Raw genomic sequence first — 16933 nt, 5'->3', positions numbered from 1 at the left:
CCACAAATCTCGTCCCCCCGAAGTTGTTGCGAAGAAGATTGAAGCTACAAGTCAGATCTTTCTGATATGCAGTGAAGTGGATCGAAGCAACGAGACACAGTGGACTGGGATAAAGCTACTAGAAGAAGAGAAGCACTAGAACAAGTCAAAACTCGGTGAGACTGGGCAAAAATTGGTCTGTCTTAGTCTTTGCTCTGTTATTGTTACACGACAACGAGCAAAGAGGGGCAGCTGTACAGCCCAATTTTTAGCCCAATTACAATAATAGACAAACCCAATTTTCAGCCCAATGGACCCACAGGCCCAAAATCTAAAACGCCCATTGGGGCCCAAAACTAAACAAAGACGAGGAACCCTAGGGTTCTCGCCTTGCCTCATGCCTTTGCTCCCATGTGCCTCCAACGTGCACCACGCCTCAAGTCGCCACCACCACCGGCCTTTCATTAAAGCAGCGAGTTGACCTTGCCATGTACCGCAAAAAGAGACAAAATGGAAGCAAAAAAGCGTGAAGGAACAATTAGGCGAAATGAAGCCAAAATAGTAGATAAAAGTACATTGTAAATCGGCTTTATAAGCCCAAAGATCGAACAACGCCAGAAGTCGATGGAAAAAAAAACATTGTGGAATCAATAAAAAATCGAAAAAATCTTCTAAGAGAAGGTTTTTTTCTTTTCTCTTTTTCATTACGTTTTCTTGGTTTGTTTCTGTCTGTTTATTATTATTATTATTTTCTTATTTTATCATGCACACACACACACACACACACACACACACACACACACACATATATATATAAGAAGATATAAGTTAAAAAAAGAAAAGAGACGGAGTACTTACCCCGGCGCCGTCGAGGCTCTTCTTCATTCCGTCCAAATCGGGGCTGAGGAAGAGTGGCTTCTAGTTTTTGAAGCGACAGAGAGGAAAAGAGGGAGGCTAGGGTTTACAGAATTGTTGAAAAATGGCTCAATGCCTTAATTTTTAGCTTTTATAAGATTTTAAATGGCGCCGTTTGAAGGCTTGGAGGGCTGCACATCATTGCCCTAATGGGTATTTTATGCAATTAGTCCCTCCAGTTCTATGACGCATTCAATGCACTCTTTATTTTATTCGATTTTCGGCCACAGAATTTCGCGTCTGTTTCGATCTGGTCCTGCGCAAAATGATGAGCGTATGGGACGGGGAATATTGCACGATCGGTCCCCCATGTCCTCAGCACATCTTATTTCAGCCCCTAGCAATCTGTTTTATATATTTGCAGTTTAGGACCTGATTTTTTTTTATTTCGTTTCAACCATGTCCTCAATATATTTAGTTTATTTATTTATTTATTTATTAAAAATAGGCTATTTTATTATTATTTTTAAGTCCTTATATTTATTATTTATTTGAATTTGTTTTATATTAAACTTATCTATATTTTTCATATATATTTTTTAACTGTTTCTTTTATCATTTAGGATTTTCTTTTATATATTATTTTATTCTAGATTGTTTTAGATTAACTAGTATTTATCTCTAGTCTTATATTTTATTTATTTCAAAAATATGTGTAGGCATTATCCATTTTAAATTTATATGTAGTATGTAATATAAATTGTTTCTTGTGCTACTTATTTTCATATTCTTTATATTGTTCATTTCCATGCTGTTTTATTTTTATTTATTTCAGGATTCTATAAATTAAGTACTTTATACATTATTATATCTCATGTTGAAATATGTTATACATGTTATATGTGTCAATTATTTTGAAACTGTTTTGTACTTTCTTTACTCCACATTTTTTCCTTTAAATGTTTTATTTATTATCCATTTTAAGATTAACTGTTCTTATTTCACGTTTTGCATGTACATATGCATTATTCATTTTTGAAGTTTTCATATATAGTATTTTACAATTATTTTGTATATGGTTGACTCTTAAATTTCCCTTTTTACAATATTTATTTAAAACCCGTTTATTATTATTTAAAATAGTTCTACCTTTTATTTTAACTTGCCCTAGACCACTCATTTTTGAAATTGTTACATATGTTGTTTAATTTATTCGTCTCTGGATATTAATAATAGTGTTAAAATAATGTATGTTGGGTGGTTATCTTCATTGTATGTGCCATAGTTCGTTCACTTATATTTTCATGTTATTATCATACATTTATATAATTTTATTCATGTATCGTTATTCCATGTTTCTTCGTTATATTGTTATTGCATGTCATTATATTATAAATTAAGTCCCAACATAGTTATCCAACTTAGGTTGCTTTATCATGTTTTTCTAAATAAAATAAATGCTTACTTCAAACTTCTTATTCGTTACCATTCAAAAGTAAAATTTCAAAGTAATGCAATATTTTGCGTTTGGAAAATCAAGAAAATGTGCCCTAACGTCTTTGGGTTTCAATTTCTCGTTTGACCAAATGACTTAATATCCTTCTTAAAATTTCAAAATAAAGGCAATATTCTATATTTAGAAAATTCGAGAAATCGTGCCCTAACTTCTGGGTTTCGATTTTCTTCGTTGATTCTAAGTAACCGAATATCCCTTTGAAATTAAAAATAAATGAGGTCTCAATAAAAATAAAAATGCAAGCTTACTCTCAAAAATACAATGTATTGTGTCCTAACTTCTTGGATGTGACATCTTATTACTTCAAGATAAGAAGGCACTTTTCATTTTGATTTATTCGAGTAATTTTAAAATAACGCAATATAAAGAGGATCGTATTTTAAATTCTTTTCGAGTTCTCAATTTTCGACACCAAGACACTAAGTAACCAACTAGGTACCAATTTTGGGCGTATCGAGGGTGCTAATCCTTCCTCGTGCGTAACCGACTCCCGAACCCATTTTTTTGAATTTCGCAGACCAAAATCGTTGTTTTAATAAAAATTAAATCGTTTATTAAAAACAATCACTTTTCGAGGTGACCCGATCACACCTCATCAAAAAGGATTGGTGGCGACTCCCGTTTTTGTTTTCATTTTCAAAATCCAAGTGGACCCCGTTTTCATCAAAAAATGGTGTCAACAGTATGAGTCTAATGATCTTGAAACACAGTATTCCAGAAGCCTTTAGGGACATAGAATTTAAAAAGATTACTTAGGCCAAATGTTTCCTTGATGAAATTGAGAAACGTTTTGCTAAAAAAAATAAGGTTGAGATGACATTATTTCTAAATTCTTTGATGTCTATGGAGTATAAATGTCAAGGAAACATGGGGGAGTACATTATGGAGATGTTTCATGTTGCCTCAAGACTTAAGGCACTTAAGATCAAGCTTTTTGAGAAATTACTTGTTCTTATGGTTTTGGTATTACTTCCTGCACAGTTTAACCAATTTAAAATTGGTTACATCTGTCAATAGGAGAAATGGACTCTAAATGAGCTTATTTCTTATTGTGTGTAAAAAGAAGAAAGGTTGAAACATGATAAGTGTGAAATTGCTCATTTGGCTAGTGCCTCTAAAGACAACAACTTACATTCTGAATAGAATATCCATTAAAGCAGTTGTAAAAACACCTTATGAGCTTTGGACAGGTCGAAAACCTAGTTTAAAGCACTTTCACATTTGGGGATGTCCACTTGAAGCAAGGCCTTATAGGCCACATGAAAAGAAATTGGACTTTAAAGTAGTGAACAACTACTTTATTGGTTATTTTGAGCGATCTAGGGATTATGATTTTTATGATCCCACAATAAGGAATATTTTTGAGACAAGAACTGTAACATTTTTTGAGGATATTGAGTGTGGAGAGAGAAATAAAGTTAGAGACATTGCTTTTGAGGAGGAATTGAATTCTAACTCAATTCCTGCTATCACTTTTGGTGAAATTTAGGTTCTCATACCTATCATTGATCAAGAAGTGAATCCAGAAACTTAATAAGACAATGTTGAACAACTCCCTATTCAAGATGAGGTAATTATTCCAGAAAAACAAACTCAACAACCTCAAGAATGAATGTCATTAAAAAAAGGTCCACTAGAGAAAGGATTATAATGGCTTTAGTGGAATATTTTAACCTTAAGCTGCATTAGATAAATATTAAGTTAATGGTTTCTCAATGGTAACATTGGTCATACATTTATATAGTGCAACTAGAAAATTTTTGTCTAATGATACAAAGTTAATGATTTACAAATTAAAAAACTTTATCTATAGGCTTAAGCAGACTACTTGTTAATAGTATTACAAATTTCACCAAATGATTATCTCATTCAGTTTAGAGATGAATTTGGTCGATAATTGTATATACCACAAATTCAGTGAGAGTAAGGTTCTATATTTGGTTTTATATGTTAATGACATACTACTTGTCAATAATAAGTTAAGTCTCGACCAATACCTCAAGAATGATTTTGAGATTAAGGAAATGCATAAGATTCCCTATGTCTAAAGAGTGGGAGTCTAATGTATGCTCAAGTATGTATGCATCCAGACATTCCGTACATTGTTGGGATGTTAGGCAAATATTTAAGCAACCCTGGTATGAACCTTTGGTTAGCAAGCAAGAGGGTTATGAGGTATCTTCAGAGAACAAAATATTACATACTCGCATATCGGAAGTCTGATAAGTTAGAGATCATCAAGTATACGGACTCCAATTTTGATGGAATATTGATGCAAAATTTTGTCACCGGGGTGCAAATTGTGACAATAATTGGTAGTCATTTATTCCAATAAAAAATCTAAAAATTGTGACATCAAAGTCAAAGTGCATAGACTTATAGTTCTTGGTTGTTAAAGTAAAAGTTCAGAGTGTTAGGTGTTTATAAAGCATATTGGGACAAACTCCATAATTGCGGATTCGCTTACTAAGGGACTACACCAAGGTTTTTCATAAGCACATTGCTCATATGGGTGTATTATCATTTAAGGATATTTGGTTTTAGTGGCAGTTTGTACTTTTAAATGTTTTTATGTTATAGACACATTTTTAGTTATTTTAGTTTATGGATATTAAGTTTATTTTCTGTAGAAATAAAGTTTATTTGGTGTATTCACACTCTAGTTTTGGTAAGATTTGATCTCATTAAGGTTTAAAGGGGACCAGTTGGAAATAAACCTGTTTAGATCATATTGCATGTAATTTCCATGCTACACATCCATACTTGATCTATGTCAATCGGTTGTGTTAGTATACGTGATCAGGGATGGATTTAGTTACGGTATATGTAACGAAAGTTGCCTTGGTTATATGTTAACATAATTAATGGACGAGATTGTTCAAAATACCTTTTGAATATGATAGTAAAATTTTGAGGTCATAAGGTTATATAATAACATGTAATTATAGAGTAAATAGTATATATATGTGGTCCAAGTGGGAGATTGTTGGAAAATATGGACATCATATATATAATAAGGGTAATTACATGTTATTATTTACTATCATAATAGGTTAGCCCAAATTAAAAGTGATTTGATTTGGTTCTGGTTTATTGGGCTTTAGTTGTTAAATAAAGTATGGGTCAAATATGTGTAGATACTCTAGTAACTAATTTCTAATTGATGATGGGCTGATTAGAAATTAAGGTTAATGTGTCAAAGTTATATATATTAGGGTTATGGTCACCAAATTACACACAATGTAGCTTTTCTAATATCCCATCTTTAGAAAAGAGAGTCACATTCTTTAAATTACTTGTGTGCTAATTTAGAAGATCAAAACCCCAAAATCTGTAGATTTCAAGAAATCGATAAATTCAGGTACGCTTCTGCATCTAGTTTTGTCCTTGATTTATTCTTGATGATTTGACATAACAGATCCTGATTTACAGTTCTAATTTTATATTAGATATTATTTACAGTTCTAACAGGACTAACCCAAAAATCAAAGTAGATTGGCTCAATTTCAAATTTACAAAGAATACAAGGACTTATGACATATTTTAACCTAGTATAAAATATGAATATTTTAATTATATAAATATGAATGTTTAGCTTCATTTATCTCTTACAACTCTAATGTGTCAATATGTACTCCCATATATGTAATATATGTAATTTAAATTAAGTTTTGATTAAGCATTATTTATTATTAAGTTTATATAAAATAAATTAAGTTTAAATTATTGATTAAGCATTGATTATTACAAAATATTTTCTTATTATAAAATAAATTTCGATTGATAAAACGAAATTGTATTATAATATTTTATAAAAAATATATTTATGTCGCGTTTGTTATACAAAAAAACAATGTAAAATATAAATTTATAGATATGAAATAAAATCAATTAAACAATGAAAAGATAAGAAAATCTCAAATGTCTGTTTGTTTCACTGAAAATAGTTTTTATGAAATATTTTAGAAATCTCTCAAACAACAGAAAATATTTTACGCAATTTTATCCAAACACTAGAAAATATTAGCTTTTCCAGAAAAGTGAGTCAATTTCTGGAAGCCATTTTCAATGAGACAAACGGAGCTGTAATGTCACAATTCTAATAGTTTCTATTTTATAACTTTTAAAGGACTAAATCAAAATTTTATCATTTTTTAGAGGCCAAAAAGTAATTTCACCTTTTACTAAATTAAATTTTACATTTTTAGGGGCTAAGGCCCGTGCAACCCTTCGGCACTGCCCCTAGCTTGATTAAATATTTATTGATATGTCCAAGTTACGATAAATAATGATACACTTCAATATTATCCAAGATAGAGTAGAATTGAAATATGAATCTACTTTTTTTTGACTGAAAGATTAAATTTCGGGTCGGCCTGGCCAGTCATTCATACAAATTAGTTTTAGATGGGTAGGCATTGTTGTTTTGTGTTTCTTCTTTGGTTGTATCTAGGATTTGAGATAAGTATGCATATAAATTGGGATGCTGGATTTTAGAGGTTGCTATTTTAGGGTTTAAGATTTGAAACATTTTTATATACAGGTTAAGAGTTTCATCAACTTCAGGTCCAAACCCAAATTTGTGGCTTTGTTTTAAATTCACTTATTTTATTGTTCAAACTTATTTTTTGAAATACAAGTATTATTAAGTTTATTATAAATCGGGCCATTAGTGGGCTTGCAGAAATTCAAATTTCTCCATAAAAAATTGATTGCTCACCTTAATTTTCAGTAACGGACAGTTTGGCCGAGTGGTCTAAGGCGCCAGATTTAGGCTCTGGTCCGAAAGGGCGTGGGTTCAAATCCCACAGCTGTCAAAGATTTTTTATTTTATTTGCTTTTAATTTCAATATTTGAAATAAAAAATTCAAGGCATATAAACTGAAAGGAAAAAGAGAGTATCGACTTTTAATCAATTACACTAAAACAATGTCCAAAATTATACTTTCTTCCTTCAATAACTTACTATCCCTTTTCTTTTGTTTTAATAATTCATATCATCGAATTTCTTTAAATGGCCAATTTATAGCCATGTGGAACCTAAGTAATATACATATCTACATATTGGTTTTGAATATGCTTAGACTTCTACTCAAGTTATAACTCTATGCTAGAGTTAATCAAATTATCCCAACTAATAATTCTAAATATTTTTAGATGTCAGTCCTAAAGGGTATTCTCGTTAGTTCAAATCTTTTTCCAACTTGTGCTTTTATATATATTCTAGATAAATTATATTGTTAAAATAACGTTTTTGTCTTTTTGTATATCAAGCCTTTAACTTTATCATTCTAACTATGATTTCTTTCTATACAGAGCCTACTTCTACTCATAACCCCTTCTCACCTTAAATCAGAAGAAAATATGCACTTAAGAGCGTTGAAACCCACATTCTCTTAATTGTTGTAATAGCAATAATGCCATGTGAGCTAAGTATTTATTGATGATTTTTAATAGAGTATATTTATTATAGAATTTTTTCAGTCATATCGAGAATGTGCCATAAATCTAATAATAAATAAATCACTTAGTGAATTTCTAGATTAGCAACTAAATATCAACTCATTTCTCTAAATGAATTTTTTTCATCAAATCATGAAAATTTATCTCATACACAACCTATGGAGTATTTTTAGACATTTACAAGCAAGTTGAGGTTGACATAAGTTTAATAGGGTATGGTAAAATTTTTAAAAAAGTTAAATATGTAAAAAAACAACACTTGTCATATTTTAACTATGCTTGTGGAGTCTAAAATTTTTTTTAAAAAAAAAGCATAATAACTTATTTAATCTTCTAACTTTACAAAAAAAACATTTTAACTCTCTATTTAATTAAAAGAAAAAGGAAACATCTAATGTTAACTCGATTCCAACCCTGATTCACATAAAACCCCTATAGCCCCTACTCACAACTTTTGTATCATACTCTAAAAACTGCCGAATAAAGTTTCTATACCTTGCCATAACCTCGAACATCAACCCTTATGGTAGATCATGGATCTAAACCCAAAAATCTGTAAAAACTAATAGCACCTCCATCGAATCTTCCCCTTTTGGCAATCTATGAAAAACTAACAAATGACCATTAAAAGTCCAAGGACTTCCCTCCACCAAAAAATGACCATTCTGGAGTCTATCAAAATCGAGTTCATAATAAAATCGAAACAATAATAGCTTATCTCCTAGATTTGAGATCATCACCCCACCATGTGGACGCCATAGATTGGCTAAAGTCGATTTCATTGCCTGGAACTGAATAACGCTGGCAGGCAAAAAACTGCTAACTACGCAGAGATCATCCACCTACTCACTCTCCTCCCCCCCTTCTAGCGAGAGCACTGCCATCCCCCTCTGCATCCCAATGTTATCACCACTGCTCCCCATCTCAACAGCCATACACGTGTAAACCACCAACAATCGAAACCACTCAGTAACCAAGTAGAACTCAAAGGTGGGCCAATAGAGCAGACCCTAAAATGATCACTTTAAATGAAATAAAAGATGTATCATCATTATTAAACGTGTTAATTAATTTAATATAAATATATTTCATATTTAATAAATTTAATGTAAATATCTTTTGCACTTATCTTGAATCATTATTATAATTGAAGAATTTTGTTTTACTCTCTTTTTTAATTTAATATTATAATTTACTTTCTAATATAGTTGTAAATTTTATATAAGTGTTAACATGTATTATTTTTAAAACATTATTTATATTAAATATGTTATACATATTATATTATTGATTTATTTATTTTAATTTATAAAAATAATTACATTTATTCCCCTTCATTGTAGGCGGAAAAGAAATCTAGTTTTATAAAAAAATGAATTTTAATAAATTCTCAATTGAGTTAAGATGTAGTTGATGAGATTTTATATTTCTTAAAAAGTGTGTGACTAAAGAAATTGAAGGGAAGGAATTGAAGGATGCTTTTACTTTGCTCAAGAAGATCTGAATAAGAGAAAGACAACAAGCGAAAAATATATTAAAAAAAAGGAAAAAAGACATAAAATGTATTAAATTTTTATAAAAAATTTCAATCAATTAAGCTTTCGATGATTCAAAAAAATTTAATTAGGTTTTTCTGTTAATAGAAGTTGTCACTGACTAATTCAACCGCTAATAGTCGCTAACATAATTGACGGAAGCAACGAAAAACTAATACATAACATGCCACATAGGCAAGTTATTGACATGATATCCATATTGGTATATATTTAAAAGAATTTTAAAAGTCATAAAAAAAATATGAAGAAAATTATAGAAATCATTTTTCAATAATTGCTTTTAATCTTGCTTAATTCACTTCGAAACTGATAATATTGATGGGATTTCTTTTGCTTGTCATCTTTCTGCTTTGTATTTTAATGGCTTATTCAGATCTTTTTGAGCAAAGCAAAAGCATCCTGTACGATCATTTCATAGCTTCCCCTTCAATTTCTTTACTCACACACTTATGAAGCATTAAAACTTATCAAGTAGATCTTAACTCAATTGAGAAATTATAAAAAAAAAATCATTTTTTTATAAAATTAGATTTCTTTTTCACGTTCGTTGCAAAAGAATATAAACACATTTATTTTTTATAAATTAAAAAATAATATAATATAATATATAACATATTTAATATAAATAATATTTTATAAATAAAAGAAGTTAAAAATTATATAAAAATTTACAAATATATTAGAAAGTAAATTATAATATTAAAGAAGGGGGAGAGACAATGTAGGGGAATGGCTATGAATGGGCTGAGTTGGGTAGTGACAAAAGGGAGAGAGTGTTTGAAGGAGGGATGAGGCCCAATCGACCCCATATTGGGAATGAACTTGGAAGGAGACTTAAATCGCAATTTGGATATGGAAGTAGAACAATCAACTTTACAAGAACAAATCGCCATGGATCAACATTCGGTTTTGTGTGTGATGGAAGGTGGATATGGGAAAAAGCAGCCTAGAGTGGAGAGTGAAAAATCTATGGAAGGGGAAGAGACAAGTTCCGTGATAGTGAGGAATAGGAGAAAGGTGGAAAAAAGCCACTTTTTATAGGCGGCTGCCAAGGGGCAAGCCGATGGGTTGCAATGAAAATCTTTAACTAGAATGTTCGTGGATTAGGGAGCCCGCAGGCTATTCATAGGTAACTTTACAATCCTCAAATAGTCTTCATTATGGAGACTAAACTAAGCAAGTTACGAATGGAAAATGTAAGGAGGAAGTGTGGTTTTCTAAACGGAATTGATATTGGAGCGGAGGGCTCGAGGGGAGGTTTGTGCTTGGCATGGAAGGACACTACAAATTTATGTTTAAAAAGTTTTTTGGCCTATCATATTGACGTCACTCTAAAGGATAACAATGATGGCAAGGAATGGAGGCTTACGGGTTTTTATGGCTCCCCTTATGCGATGAATAGAGGGATTACTTAGGGCATACTGAAAAAACTAAATTGAAGCCAAGGTTTACCATGGATGGTCTGTGGAAATTTTCATGAGATTCTTTATTCATTCAAAAAGGTAGGTGGTGCGCCAAGAGAGGAAAGGACGATGGCAAAGTTTAGGGGATTTTTGGAGGGATGTCAACTGATGGATATTAACTTCTTAGGTACTTGGTTTACTTGGGAAAGAGGGAATTTGCCGGAGACTAATATACGTGAAAGGCTAGATAGGGGTGTGGCAAACTTGGAATGGAGGGATATGTTTCCAACAACAGCTTTTCATCATTTACCGTATTCTTTCTCCGATCATTGTCCCATTTTACTGGATACTAATATTGAATCAAAGAACATGTTTAGGAAGGTATTTCAATTTGAAGCGTGGTGGGTGAAGGAAGAAAGTTGTGTGGATGAGATCAAACGATTATGGCAAGCTGATCGTAGAGATATTTTTGCAGAATTGGAATTCTTATAAATTGGGCTCACAAGATGGGCTATGGATATTAGACAAAAAAGAGAAGGTTAAAAGAAAAAGCTGACAAAAAAAATAAAGTTTCTCTTAGATAAAGACAGAACTAATGAAAGCTTGGACAAATTGATTGATACAAGAATACATCTTAATTTAAAGATTGATAAAGACAAAATGTATTGGGAGCAAAGAGCTCAGGTGAACTGGTTGAAATTAAGGGATAAAAATATAAATTTCTTTCATAATTATGCCACATAAAAAATAAAGAAGGAATACTATTCTCAACTTAAGATACGATGATGGAAGAGTATCTTGTAATGAAAAGGAGATGGAGGAAGTTGTAAGGAATTATTTTCAAAATCTCTTTTCATCAAATGGTGGGGAGGGATAATGAGCATATTCTTACTGGGATTGAAAGATGTATTTCTGATTATGACAACTTGCTTTTGATTAAAAATTATACAAATGTGGAGGTTTTGTGGCCTTTAAGGAGATGGGTCCTACAAAGGCGTCGGGCGAGGATGACTTTTCGGTATTGTTTTTCCAATAGTTTTGGCATATCATAAGAGACGAGGTTACAGATTACCGCTTGGGAATTTTAAACAGAGGTATGCTTGTGGATCGATGTAATTTTACGAATATTTTACTTATTCCTAAAGTTTCTAATTCAATGAACTTAGGAAATTTCAGACCCACTAATCTTTGTAATGTCCTCTATAAGATAGTAGCCAAAATAATAGCGAATCGGTTCAAGAGCATCATAGGCAATTGCATTGATGGTGCCCAAAGTGCCTTTGTACCAAATAGATTAATCTAGGATAATGTGTTCATTACATATGAGATTCTTCATACACTTAGACAAAAAAGAACCGGGAAGAAAGGTCTTATGGCACTCAAGTTAGATATGAACAAAGCGTATGATAGGGTGGAGTGAAATTTTCTAGAAGCTTTGATGTTAAAGATGTTAGAGTATGCCCAAAGATCAATCATAGGATGGTTATAATAACATACTTGATTTATCATGTTTATTAATATAAGGCGTTACCATTATTATTTCAGTTTCTTTTCTATGTGTATAAATAAATTGTTTTATAATAATGTCCTGAGAATAATATGATTATTCTTAAAAGGTCCTTAGTCAAGTATTATTGTTGGATAGGACAACGATAATGCATTAAGACTATCATGTAGTTGATTGATGATAAAGAGTTGTCATTGATATGGAGTGTCAGAATCGATGCATGAATATGTGTGTTAGAGAGCAACATATTGGACTGACCCGTTATGAGTATGTTTCTTGGATTATTATGTAATTGTCACGACATTACTCATAGTGATTAATATGCATATGATCTTCAGACTTGAGATCATCATAATCTCAACATCGTGAGTTGTATATTTTGATACAGTCAAACGTACACCGTAACTGGTTGTTCAATAAAGGTTGATGTTGGATATACCACAATCTATGTAGAGGGATATGGTTGATCGATATAGGATAAGTCCCTCCTACATAATGAGAGTAATATCTTAGGCCACTTGATTGAGTGAGACTAGAAATGCATGGTCATGCTCAAATAAGCTGATATGAGATGTCATACTTATTTGTATATCATAGTCTACTTAAGATATCAAGGAACATGGAATAGACTATACAAGTGTGACTATTCCATGACTTGTGTCCAATCCAGAGATAAAGGACTTACGGATTAGTGCATGAAAAGATTAATCATAAAAAAAATGTTATGTCGAATCATGATTTCTTGTGACTTAGGTAGCAATGATGCATTGGTAGGTGCCACTCATTATTTGTAACATTGGAATCGTTCTAACATTACTGCTAACGTTACAAGAACCTATAGGGTCACACCCTATAGTTGAAATGAACAGAGTAAAACATAATTGGTATTGTGTTTGGTTGTCGCATGAATTAAATTAATTATAGAATTAATTTAATTGGCTAATCAAATATCGAACACATTATATGTACAAGGTTGTTGTACACATAATGAGAATATGATTTTGGTTCGTATATAAATAAATATAGTTTATCGAAATCTTTATTATAATTAATGTAATTATAATATTCAATTTTTTAAATATTATTATATTTATTTAATTTTGAGAAACCCTAAAATAATAAGATATAAAATCTCGTTTTTCTTTGCTTGGTGGGTCTAGCAGCCGTCAAAGAAAAGTCTTCTTCAAAACTGTTTGGGGATTTCTTTTGTTCATAGTCAATTGAGTGGATTACGTAGAGGTCTGAGTCATCAATGATTATGGCTTGATTCGATAGTAAACCAGATTACTCATTATCGAGGCGACGCTTTCTACTCAGAATCACCATTCGGTAATTTCGAAACCCTTTTTACCCCGATTCGTTCCTCACACATGGACCCGTGGTTAGGATCACCGAGTGTTTTATTTTTCTACTACGCCGTAGGGGTGCTGGCGTTCCAACAGTGGTATCAGAGCCACTTGTGTGATACGGACTCGGGTTTAAATACTTGGGTGATGCAATTGTATAAGATGCATGCTTTAATTTTATTTAGTTCCCGACTGTTTAAATCATTTAAGAGTAACCTGATAACCGTTCCTCCTGACAATGGATTAAATATTAATCATGGTGTTATGGCCTATTCGGTTTTATGTTATTACTGTTAAGTGTTAATAGATCTATAACGGTGCGACGGTGGTGTTGACAGTTTCCAGTAAGAGTTAACTAGTTAGTGGAACAAGGGTTGTTCCAGCATGAAACCTCAAGGATTAAAATCCTGAAAACACGATTTTGTTGATAAAAGTTATCAAATCGTGAGGTTTAATTTGAATGGGGTATGCGGTTCGTACCGCGGGGGATCCGCCCCCACACCCTTGGTCCATACCGCAGTGGCTCGGCCCGCTCCCTCTACCGCCTCAGCCCCCATCTTCTTAAAGTATGTTTTATAATAAATAAAACTTGGTGGGCCATAAAAGTTGAAAGGATATGTTATAATTCACCTTAACAATTTGTTTAATTATGTATGCTATTTTTGACATGCACGGTGTTTGAAATGCATAGTTATAGCCCGACGGCCCATTTGATAAAAGGTTGTAATTTTATAAATACGGCCTGCGTGTTGTGCCTTACTTCTATTCTCTTGTATTTCTCTTCTCATCTTACTCCCTCATATGTAAAACGAGTTTCTACATATTGTAATCTACAAGAGTTGCGTGGGCTAGTCGAGAAGGAAGATGGGTCAACCAGTGTGGACCGATAGTTTGAGAAACGGCTTACACCGTTAGGTTTCCTTTTGGTTCTCCCATTGGCTTGGGTTGCACCACATTAGTTTATGGGTTATAACTATTTCATTTATTTATAGCTTTATTCATGTATGAAATGCTATGGATGTCTAAAGCATGCCAAATTTTAAATATGTTAAAATTTGTTAATGATAAACCACATTAATTGATGAGATCAATTAAATGGCTAAAGGGACTAAAATAAACCATAATTGGTGAGATGGAATGATCTTAATAAAATCCCTCTATTAGAATATTAAGTGTAACACCCCTTACCCGTATTCCTTACCGGAACAGAGTATGAGGTATTACTAAATTTTAAAAAATTTCGACAGCATTCCTGCTTATTTTTGCTTAAACCTCCTGCAAATTTTCAACCACAATTCAATGTCCCAACCAAGAACAGTTATATAAAATTATACAATTAATCACTAATAAACACCACATTTTAAAATCGAATCATAACACAGATATACATAGTGACGCCATGTTACATAAAGTCGTCTATACATGCCATAATTTCCGGAATACCAGTAGCAAAATACCCAGACGCGGATGATAGTGTGGATGATTGTCCGACTCCGTCCCAATTCCAAGTTGATGGATATCACTATAATCAAGGGAAAAAAAATGAAAACAGGTAAGCATATAGCTTAGTAAGTAAACATATGACACATGAATAAATTTTTCATATGATTACACCATAATATAATTTTTGTCACAAATAAATTTCATTGTTTGTTCAATTTCTAGCAAGCAGTATTTCTGCGTCATGATCACTAATTTACTTTTATCGGGAGCTACAGGGCTCCAAATTGTATTCCGTAAATTTTTCCCGAAACTAGACTCATATAACTTTCCACCATAAAATTTTCAGAATTTTTGGTCGGGCCAATTAGTACAGTTTATTCATTAAATCTTCCCCTGTTTCACTACCCGACAGTCCTGACCTCCCCTTACAGAAATTCACATAACTCTCTGTAAAAATTCCAAACAATGTTCTCACTTGTTTCTATTAAAAATAGACTCAAAAAGGAATCCAGGCATATAAATTTCAAGCCACAATTATTTTTTTATAATTTTTGGTGATTTTTCAAAGTTGGAACAGGGGATTTCGAAATCAATCCAACCTTGTCTCAGTAAAATTAAAATATCCCCAAATATATAATTCTTTTGCTTTTCACACTGCTTTCATATATCTCCTTTTGGGCCTATTTACAATTTATGTCCCTCCTCATTTAACAATTGAGCTATTTAATCCTTCTAGTAACTTTTACACCTTTTTCAATTTAATCCTTTTCACTTAATTGACTACCCAAACATTAATATTTTCTAACGAAATTTTAATACCATATTACTAACATTTCATAAATATTTATAAAAATATTTTTGACTCGGTTTCTGAGATCGAGATCTCGATACCTTATTTTTACCCAATTTCTTCAATAATTTCTTTTTCTAACTAACCACTAAATCGGTAAAATTCTTCTATCTATATTTTCATACGATTTTGCTATCATATCAATATTCATACAAAAATATTAAAATAAATTTATCTTTAAATCGGATTTGTGGCTACGAAACCATTGTTCCGATAACCTTGAATTAAGGCCATTACAATGGGGGTAGGATTTTGTATATATGTTCTGCTTATCTGATTCTGCTATCTATATCTGTCATAAACTTAGGCCCGAATCTGTATGATTGTATATAAAAAATTTTGTGTATGTTGCATAACTATTTCTGTTGGCTTACACACTGAGTTTACGAAAACTCACATCTGTTTGTCTGTTCTGTTCAAGTAATCCACAGACTTAGGCGGGTCGGAGCGACGGAGGCTCAGCGATGACCACTCGATCGATATCTGTTTTTATTTAGTAATAATGGTTTTATTTTAAAATTTGGTTTTTTTTTGAGGTTTGTAATTTTTGGGACTCTCAGGACTGTATGGTTTTAACTTTTGGTTTTGAATTTCGTTTTGCTTTCTTTTCCGCAACGTTGACAAAAACATTACGCAAACAAATGGTTTTATTTAAACACGAGCTTGGTTTTGTTTTAAACAATTTCTAAACTTTTAACTTTAAAGAACAACTTATAACGGTTTCAGCAATGAACATGTTTTATAATATATAGACGTTTTATCGAAGTATCGTCGGTTTCAAAATCCTTCTTTAAAACTAATTTAATATAATAATTGAAGTTGAATTGATAATAACGTAAAATGTATTCTATTAAACTAACTATTTTCAAAAAAAAAAACCAATAATAAACATGCTAAAGCTCAATTAAGGTTTTTGCTCCTGAACTTGAGGATGCAAGATTCTTTGACATTGCTTTAGAGAAGTAGAGCAAATTTAAGTTTCACGTGATTTTAAAATGATGATTTGATAAAAAAA

The 16933-nt window shown here is 31.8% G+C and overlaps 1 non-coding gene across 1 annotated transcript; it reads left to right on the top strand.

Annotated features, from left to right (window-relative positions):
- The first annotated feature begins 7087 nt into the window (after positions 1-7087).
- Positions 7088-7167, top strand: TRNAL-UAG (transfer RNA leucine (anticodon UAG)). Its single transcript has one exon. It is a non-coding gene; the product is annotated as a tRNA-Leu (tRNA).
- The last annotated feature ends 9766 nt before the right edge of the window (positions 7168-16933 follow it).

Source organism: Gossypium raimondii, chromosome 7 (assembly GCF_025698545.1).
Source record: "Gossypium raimondii isolate GPD5lz chromosome 7, ASM2569854v1, whole genome shotgun sequence".
Classification (NCBI taxonomy): domain Eukaryota; kingdom Viridiplantae; phylum Streptophyta; class Magnoliopsida; order Malvales; family Malvaceae; genus Gossypium; species Gossypium raimondii.
The sequence above is the reverse complement of the archived record's forward strand: the minus strand, read 5'-3'. Positions and strand labels throughout refer to the sequence as shown.